The sequence below is a fragment of the Lycium ferocissimum genome, chromosome 1 (genome assembly GCF_029784015.1).
Source record: "Lycium ferocissimum isolate CSIRO_LF1 chromosome 1, AGI_CSIRO_Lferr_CH_V1, whole genome shotgun sequence".
In the NCBI taxonomy this organism is placed as follows: Eukaryota; Viridiplantae; Streptophyta; class Magnoliopsida; order Solanales; family Solanaceae; genus Lycium; species Lycium ferocissimum.
In genome coordinates this window covers 17,376,204-17,384,844 of record NC_081342.1, presented here as the reverse complement: position 1 = coordinate 17,384,844, position 8,641 = coordinate 17,376,204, and the positions used below count along the sequence as shown (strand labels likewise).

Sequence of the window (8,641 nt, the reverse complement as noted above, 5' to 3'; positions counted from 1 at the left end):
TGGAATAAAATAGACTTTCAACCAAAAAAAAGTTTGCCTTATAAGGCAAAGTTTAAATTTTGTCTCTCCGTAGCAGACTTTTAGTTATGTTTAACTAAAAGTCCATTTGTGCGACTTTTGTCTTGAGGGGCGATTTTTAGTTATGCCGGATCCGGCATAACTTTAACTTTTTCTTAAAAATTGTATCTTGGATCCTGATACACTCCCCGATCCCTTGCGAAATTATTTTTTTATTTTATTCCTAAGCGGGGGTTCGAACCCAGAACTTCATGTATTCGCTCATCTTTCCAAGCAAAGGGCAAAATTTAAAGACCACAAATATGAAGGGCAAAATTTAAAGACCACAAATTTGAGGGGCAAAATTTAAAGACCACCCCAAACGAAGGGCAATCCGTGCAAAAAAAATGTAGCTGTAAATGCCAAGACTTTTGGGCTATGGATCAGTGCCCATAAATTTGGACCGAGTTGCATTTGATCTGTGGCTAGGTTTTTTTTTGTGGTCTAGGGTTTTTTAGGGTTTTGAGAAGATGAAAAATATATGTATTTGTGTATGTTCTATGATATAGCTACCAATTGTTGTGGTTGGTGGTGTATTTATGTAATTTTTTCTATATTTTTGTGTATTTTCTTCAAATTAATTCTATCAATTCATCTAGTTTCAAATACATAAGTGACGAAAATACATTGTACGTTTTCTATATATTTGTGTATTTTGTTCAAATTAATCCATCAAATACATGTGTGATGCAAATTGTTACTCACACAAATACATGAGATTTAATATAAAAATACATGGGGTTTGATTGGTAACTTCAAATACATTGGTTATGCTATCAAATACATGTGTAAATCAAAACGAAATCAATATTGAAAACTTCAAATACATTACCGCTAAAATACATGGGTGATGCAAATTGTCACTCACACAAATACATGAGATTTAATATAAAATACATGGGGTTTGATTGGAAACTTCAAATACATTGGTTATGCTATCAAATACATGGGTAAATCAAGAACGAAATCAATATTGAAAACTTCAAATATATTGACTGTTGAATGTTTTCAAATTTTGAATTTTGAATTTTTTATGTTTGAATGTTGAAGATTGGATGGAGGAATAGAAAATGGTTATGGAAAGGTAATCTAAAATTTGATTTTGTGGAAGGGTATGATAAAAAATACCAATTAATAGCTAATTAATTGATCCCACCATTATGGCCTTAAATCAAGGGATATGTTTTATTTTTTATCGTGTTACTATGTATTTATAAGCATCAAATACATCCGAAAAAATACCTTAATTTGGAAAAATATAGCTACAAATGGTAATTTTTAAAAGGTAGCTATAAATGATAGAAAACTACCAAAAGGTAGTCATTTTGTTTAATTTTACCTTTATAATTACCCGGTTTTAGCCTAGTTTTTCCTTTTATATCAGGTGGGCACATTTTTTTAATGTTTGTATACCGTGTGTATAAGCACTGTTGTTAAACAAAAAAGTTGGTTTTGTGAATCTAAACTGAAAATATGGCTATGTAGGTGTAATATATATTATGCTGGGTTGTATATTTTTGTAAAAATGCCTTCTTCTTCTTCTTCTTTTTTTTTGTGATAATTATTACGAACTTTATACTATATTAATCCGGTTTAGCCCAGTTTTCCTTAAACACCTCTTATACACTATTATAGGTGGACACATTGTTTATTGTAAGTGTATAATGTTGTATAATGTTTATATAATGTCTTATAATGTCGTATACCGTGTATATAAGCACTGTTGCAAAACAAAAACAAAAAAGTTGGTTATGCGAATGTGAACTGAAAATATGACTATGTAGGTGTAATATATTATGTTGGGTTGTATATATTTGTAAAAGTCCCGTAATTAAATGTATGGAATTTCAGTGACATTTAAATCTAGGGAGGATCGTAGGAAACAGTTGGAAGAAGCAAGAAAGGCCGGTCTTGCTCCGGCTGAGGTGGACGAAGATGGCAAAGAAATCAATCCTCATATTCCTCAGTATATGTCTTCAGCTCCTTGGTATCTCAATGCAGAAAGACCAGTACGTGTATCTTCTTTTACACTTTGTTTGGATGGTCGGCACATATCATTTGATAATGTATCACTCCCTCCGTTTCAATTGTTTGTCATGCTTCCTTTTTAGTCAGTTTCACAAAGAATGTCTCTTTTCTTTTTTGGCAACTCTTTAATTCCAACTTTCCACGTGGCATGTTTAAGACTACAAGATTAAATGGCATTTTGGTACATTCTACGTATAGTTAACAACGACAAGATTCAAAAGTCTTCTTAAACTTCGTGCCAAGTCAAAGCCAAACAAACAAATTGAAACTGAGGGAGTACTATAGTATATTGTATTGTTTTGATGAATATAACGTTTGGATAGATTATCTCGTTTCTCATCGTTACATAATGCCACACATCAGAAACTTTGAAGGACAAATCCACAAGAATTGGGTACATTGGAGTTTAAAAGAAATCCAACTATGAAGAGATTTTGCTTTGGAGTTTTAACTTTCGAACACTTATGCTTGCTGCCTTCCTTGAAAGATGGATGCTCATTCTTCCTTATTACAATTTTGTGCCAAACAGAAGAAACGGGTAATGCGCTGCCTTGGCAAATAGTACTTGTTAGGTTAAAAATTAAATATTAAGACAAGGGTTTAGAATCTGCAACCAGAAAAAACACTTCTACGTAAGATTGTGACTGTTTGGTGCTTAATGGGGAGCATTTTAGGAAAATAATTTGTTTTTTCGGCAATCTGTTGGAAAGGAAAACTAGTATTGATCAGTGTGGAGAATATGTAAATTTCGTGTGGTTTATGTGAAATTTTTTTTTAGAAGGAAAGGTGGTATGTGTAAAATAGTTGTTTATTTCGGAAAGCCCATATTCTTTGATAAGGTTTGGGAAAGAATATTATCTGTGGTTTACCCTGTGCACACCCGAAGGGTAGCGGCTGCGGGTTCCTATGTCATCAAAAAAAAAAAAAAAAAAAAAAAAATTATCTGTGGCTGTAGTAATGCAGATATCAATCTGTGTCAGAGGGAGTAGAAGGTTACATCTGTTGCTATTTCCTCTTTATTCATGACCTGAGGCCAACTAATATTTGTTCGGTTGAGTTATAAACTACTAGAAACGGACATGTTTTTCAGGATCTTCATTCTAAATGATTTAGACCATTTGGCTTTATATTGGTGTTGTTATATGTGTTTGCCCCAAAGCGTGAGAAGGCTTGAAGGGCCTGATTATGGTAAGGTGAATAAGTACCATTTCTTCTATGAGTTCTATAAGCATTTCATGATATGCGTTGGTTCAAGTGATTAGCCATTTTATAGGATTATCCAAAAGATCCTGAAAGATAAATGTCTGTTTGTCTTTTGTGCGGCTGTGGAGAATGACCCATGAGACTAAGTCATGCATGGATAGGCCACGCAAACTGGGAGCAAAATGGACAGGGAAACATATTGCTCCTGATGAGAAGATAGAGCAGTTTGAGCTAGATTATGATTGTAAAAGGGATCGCTGGAATGGTTATGATGCTGCTTCTTATGCCCATGTCATTGAACGATATGAACCAAGGATGAAGCAAGAAGGAAATACCTCAAGGAGCAACAGCTTAAAAAATTGGAAGAGAAAAATAACAAGGATGACAAAGGAGGTGATAGTGACAATAAGGACTGTATGGATGCTTTGAAGGTAGACGAAGCGAAGGTTGAGGAGAGCAAGCAAATGGATTTTGCCAAAGTTGAGAAGCGGGTCCGAGCCACTGGCGGTGGTAGCACAGGGACTGTTAGGTGAGTTTTTCTTAATATCTTTTCTGGGTCATTGTGGGGGTTAAGTTGTTGTCACTTTTACAATATTGCGGTTGAACGCTACACTCCATTGATGCATCTGTCATGACCAGGAACCTGCGTATTCTGGAGGATACAGCTAAATATCTTCTCACTCTTGATGTAAATTCAGCACACTATGATCCTAAAACACGGTCCATGCGTGAAGATCCTCTTCCCGATATGGATCCGAACGAAAAATTCTATGCTCTAAGTGTTCTTAATCCAAAATGGGTTATTACTCTGTATCTTTTGTTATATGCTTGTTTATGAACTCATTCATTGTCTCTCTGTTTAGGGTGATAACCAAAACAGAGTTAGTGGTCAAGCATTGGAGTTCAAGCAGCTTAATATTCATGCCTGGGAGGCTTTTGTGAACGGTCATGATGTTCACATGCAAGGAGCTGTTCATATGCAAGGAGCTCCATCCCAGGCAGAATTGCTCTACAAAAATAATAAGATTGACAAGGAGAAACTGAAGGTGAAAACTAAGGATGATGTCATGGAGAAGTATGGCACACCCTTGTAGTCGCCACCAACCCCCTCCTCCCGCGATTCTTCTATGTTGTCTAAATATTTGTTTGTGCAGTAAGTGTTGGATAAGTCATATAACTAACCCAACTAGCCTAGGATTGAGGTATAGTAAGAGTTGTATATTAAATTGGGTGTCATGGATGCCTAAAGTTTCAGTGTCTGTACTTTCTCATCCCCTGGAGCAATTGGGGAGGGGGGGTTTCCTAAATAGACATCTATCGAGTTGCTGCTGCCCCTGATGTATGTAGTGGTCAATAAATCATTTTTTTTTTCAAGCTGCTTTCTAGTTGTCTGGAAAAATCATAAATCGAAGGGCGCCTCAATTTTGAGCTATTTGGGTTCAGCTGTATGCATCCTCTACTCCACACTGCTCTAGTTGACATAGTTTACTCATTCACTGACCACATCACCACCTATTTGAAGGCATGTATGTTGGTCTCTCTCTACGAAGAGTTCCCTTAAGACAGAAAGTAACACTCGATAGAGAGGAAGGGCTAGAAATGAAGTGAAAGAAGGAGGAGTAGCATAAAGATTTATACATATAGTCTGGAAAAGAAAGATTCTAAAGACAAACTAGATGGTTGATTAATTTAGCTAATATGGTCTATAATTAAGCTCCACACTGGAATGGGTAAGATCCGAGAGAGAGAGAGAGAGAGAGCGTGTTCAAGCAAGATGCAAAACATGTGTACGCTAGAGTGGTGTTTTCGACTTTTAGCATCATGATAAGACTGAGTCTGTTAAGGTCTCAATTTTCCTTTTAAATGAGGATAATCAACTAACTTGTATTTATTGAAGGCAATATATATATTTTTTTATGTGCCATTTATTGTCTGAGAAAGATGATATTGTTGTTCCTCCTTATGGAAGGGGGTTTGGAGCTCTTAGTTTGATCAGTCTATCAAGCTTGTCAAGTTCTGTGCTCGCTTTTCTGCATAAATGAGGAGGAATTAGTTGTATTCGAATCAATGGAAGGGAATGTGCAGTCAAATACTTCCTGTGATATTTGTTTGTTTTTCTATTGCCTAATTCAGTAACTTGCTATCTGCAGGAGATGTCACTTCCTAGAAGCAAATACGAAGAGGATGTTTACATCAACAACCACACCACAGTTTGGGGTTCATGGTGGAAAGATCACTAATGGGGTTACAGATGCTGCAAACAAACAATCAGAAATAGCTATTGTACCGTTGCTGCTGGAATTGAAGCAGCAGAAGCCTCTGCTGATCTTATAAAGGCCAAAATTGCTCGTAAGGAGGCTGCTGAAGGTATGTTGAAACTATTGATGTAGTCTTGAAATTAAAAGACTCTGCTTGCCTAACCTTACTGTCATACTTCACTGTAGTTACCTTAATATCGTATCTATTTCTCAAAATTTACCTGACCTGCCAATTCTTAAGCTCACTTGTTACCTTCTGCTGAGTTATCAGAAAGTAATTGTTTTCCGTACATGTTATCGAAGCTCACTTTAGTGGTTTTGTCAGTAATTGGCATTGTTTTACCAATGAAGAAAGTAATTGGCATTCTCTTAACTCATTAAAAATGATTACTTCCTCCGTCGCAATTTATGTGACGGTGTTTGATTAGGCACGGAGTTTAAGAAAGAAAGGAAGAATTTTGAAGCTTGTGGTCTATAGTAAGTCATAGATATTTGTGTGGCTATTTGTGTGGTTGTAATCATCTCATTGAGGTAAACTTTTGAAGTTAAATTATTAGTACTAACTATAGGAAGGTGTCATTCTTTTTGGGGACCGACTAACAAAGAAAGAGTGTTACTAAATTGGGACAGAGGGACTAATTGGCAGTGTTTAGTATAAGTTGTTAGTATAGTACCAGTATGTTCCTTATATGTTTTGCTTGGTACTCTCTCTAGTAATCTTCCTAAGAGGGAGTTTCAGGTTATCAAAAGTTACTTAGTTTGTAATGGCAATATTGTCGGAATGTGATGCTAACTCTTTATTGGAAAGAAGATAATTCCAAGCTGTAGGATTATAGAGAGAGAGAGAAATTAGCTTCTCCTATTCCAGGAAAATGGGCGAGAAGCTTTCTCCTTCTTTCCGTTCTCTGTTTTCTGGGTTGATTTCTATGCTTCTTTACATGTAAGAAGGTTTAGGTTGTGGGATTGAAGATACATTAGTGATTATAGCTAACAAGTTTCCTAATTAACGTGCCATAGGAACTTTCTCAAGATATATCTTCAAATTTAGAAAATTTGGTTATGGGGCAGTCTCTGAAAGGAATATTCAGAGACTCTGAGCAAACTTAGTGTGTCCCCTACTGTTGTAAAATGTATTCAAGCCAATTAGTTGGCTTCCATTGTTTGCATGCCCTATCGAACTGGAATGTCTTTCTTTTTTTGAAGTAAGAGATTTTATTAGAGGGCATCAAGAAGATGCAAAGAGTACAGAAGATATTCAGTACAAGAGAATTTGCTAGCTTCATTACATGAGGTTCTATGCTAGAGATAAGGAACATCGAACTAGAATGTCTTGGAGTGATCAAATCATTTTTTTTCCTCAATATTTGATCCAGATACACATGTGCCTTCTGAGGAGAGGAGGGTTGCTACTTGGGGGACTGAAGTACCAGAAGATTTGATACTGGACCAGAGAAGGCTCACTGAATCTCTAAAGAAGGTACTCTTATAAACCCATGCATGGCGCTACCCTCCATTTTTGCACTTCATGCTAATGAATTCGTTTGGTTCATGTATTTTCTGCTTCATGCTAATGAATTCGTTTGGTTCATGTATTTTCTGCTTCAAATAATTTATTTTTAGGGGGGTACAAAAGAGTTATTCGTGGGGGTGGAGTTTTCGAGGGCTGATGCTTGTAAACCCCCCCCCCCCCCCAACACACCCCGGAAGCTCACCAAAAGAAAAAAGGAGATAAATGTTTCTTAGGACTGCCAGAGGTTGGGGTTGGGAAGATGTGATAACCCGACTGGATTCATCTTTTGACAGGTATTTGGATTTTTAGTTTGCTCTAGAGCTTCTGATTTCCTGATGTTCTGATCAAATTTATTTTGCTGTTTGAACGGGAAGAGGAGAAGAGACGAGAAGAGAAGTATGAACGGAAGAGGAAATTTAATGTCAATTATAATGATGAGGTACATTTAAGTTTTCATTTTTATTTTTCTTCCGGTGGTTAGTCTTCTTCGTGGTCTTTCTAACGACTTTTGCCTGTACAGGTTACACCTGATGAAATGGAGGCCTATAGGATGAAGCGGATTCACCAAGATGATCCAATGAAGGACTTTCTTCACTGAGTTTGAGATGTGGCCGAATTGTTAATCTCTTAGAGAAAACATTAGTTTGGACCATGTTAATTGTCTACGATAGTTCCCTAGTCGAAAATTGTGGAAGAGTCTCTATGTTGGGGTGGGTTGAGGTCTATTTCTTCAATGATTTAGTACCTTTTGTATAGCACTGCATGACACATACTTACTTCACCACCCAGTTTTAAGAACATATAGACAAGAAGATGCCCAAGAATTGGAAAGTATCTCTGTTCGTATAATTATGCAGTATCTCAACTGGTTTGTGGTTCTAATATAGGCAAAGGGTTAGCGTTAACGTCTATAGTTGGTCCACTAGAGTATAGATGAATTTAGCTTAGAGCTTAATGTGTATGTCCTCCATTATTGTATATATATTTGCTTTCTTTTTCTGCATTTGTGTGTTATTTTAGCTTTGCGTGTGCACGGATTACTATTGCATTGACTTGTATTTAACTATCTGAATGCTCGCTTCGTGCTCGTACTAGTCATGCACATTTCTAATTTTCCAATTATCAACTTTCTTCGTTTTGTAATTACACCTTGTAATCCAGCCAGGGAGTACCAAAAGATATTAATGTATCTTTAATGTTGGACCTGAGAAACCTGCAATTGACCAGATCAGTTGGGTACGATGTTCAATTCTTCAGTTCTTTATCCTCCTAGCTGGTCCCTATTAGACCGCAACGGTTTAAAATATGGGAATCAGAGTCGCCAATTCTGTATTAGGGGTTGTGATCTTAATCCTCCTTTTCTTTAAGATAGTATTATAAAAAATAAAACAAAATAAAAAATTAAAGAGAGAGAGAGAGGGGAAAGCGTGCTAAGTTGAGTTCAGTTACTATGTTGCTTTTTAAGTCTGGTAGTTTATGTACCACATACATCATCGATAATTAAATTTTCAATGATAAATAAACTAAATTCATCCTAAGTACGACATGAACTTCCCTAGTTCATGTTTAATGAAGGATGTAAGCA

The 8,641-nt window shown here is 36.2% G+C and overlaps 1 pseudogene; it reads left to right on the top strand.

Annotated features, from left to right (window-relative positions):
- The first annotated feature begins 3,417 nt into the window (after window positions 1–3,417).
- LOC132062720 (pre-mRNA-splicing factor SLU7-like) lies at window positions 3,418–7,105 on the top strand (annotated as a pseudogene).
- Window positions 7,106–8,641: the final 1,536 nt, after the last annotated feature.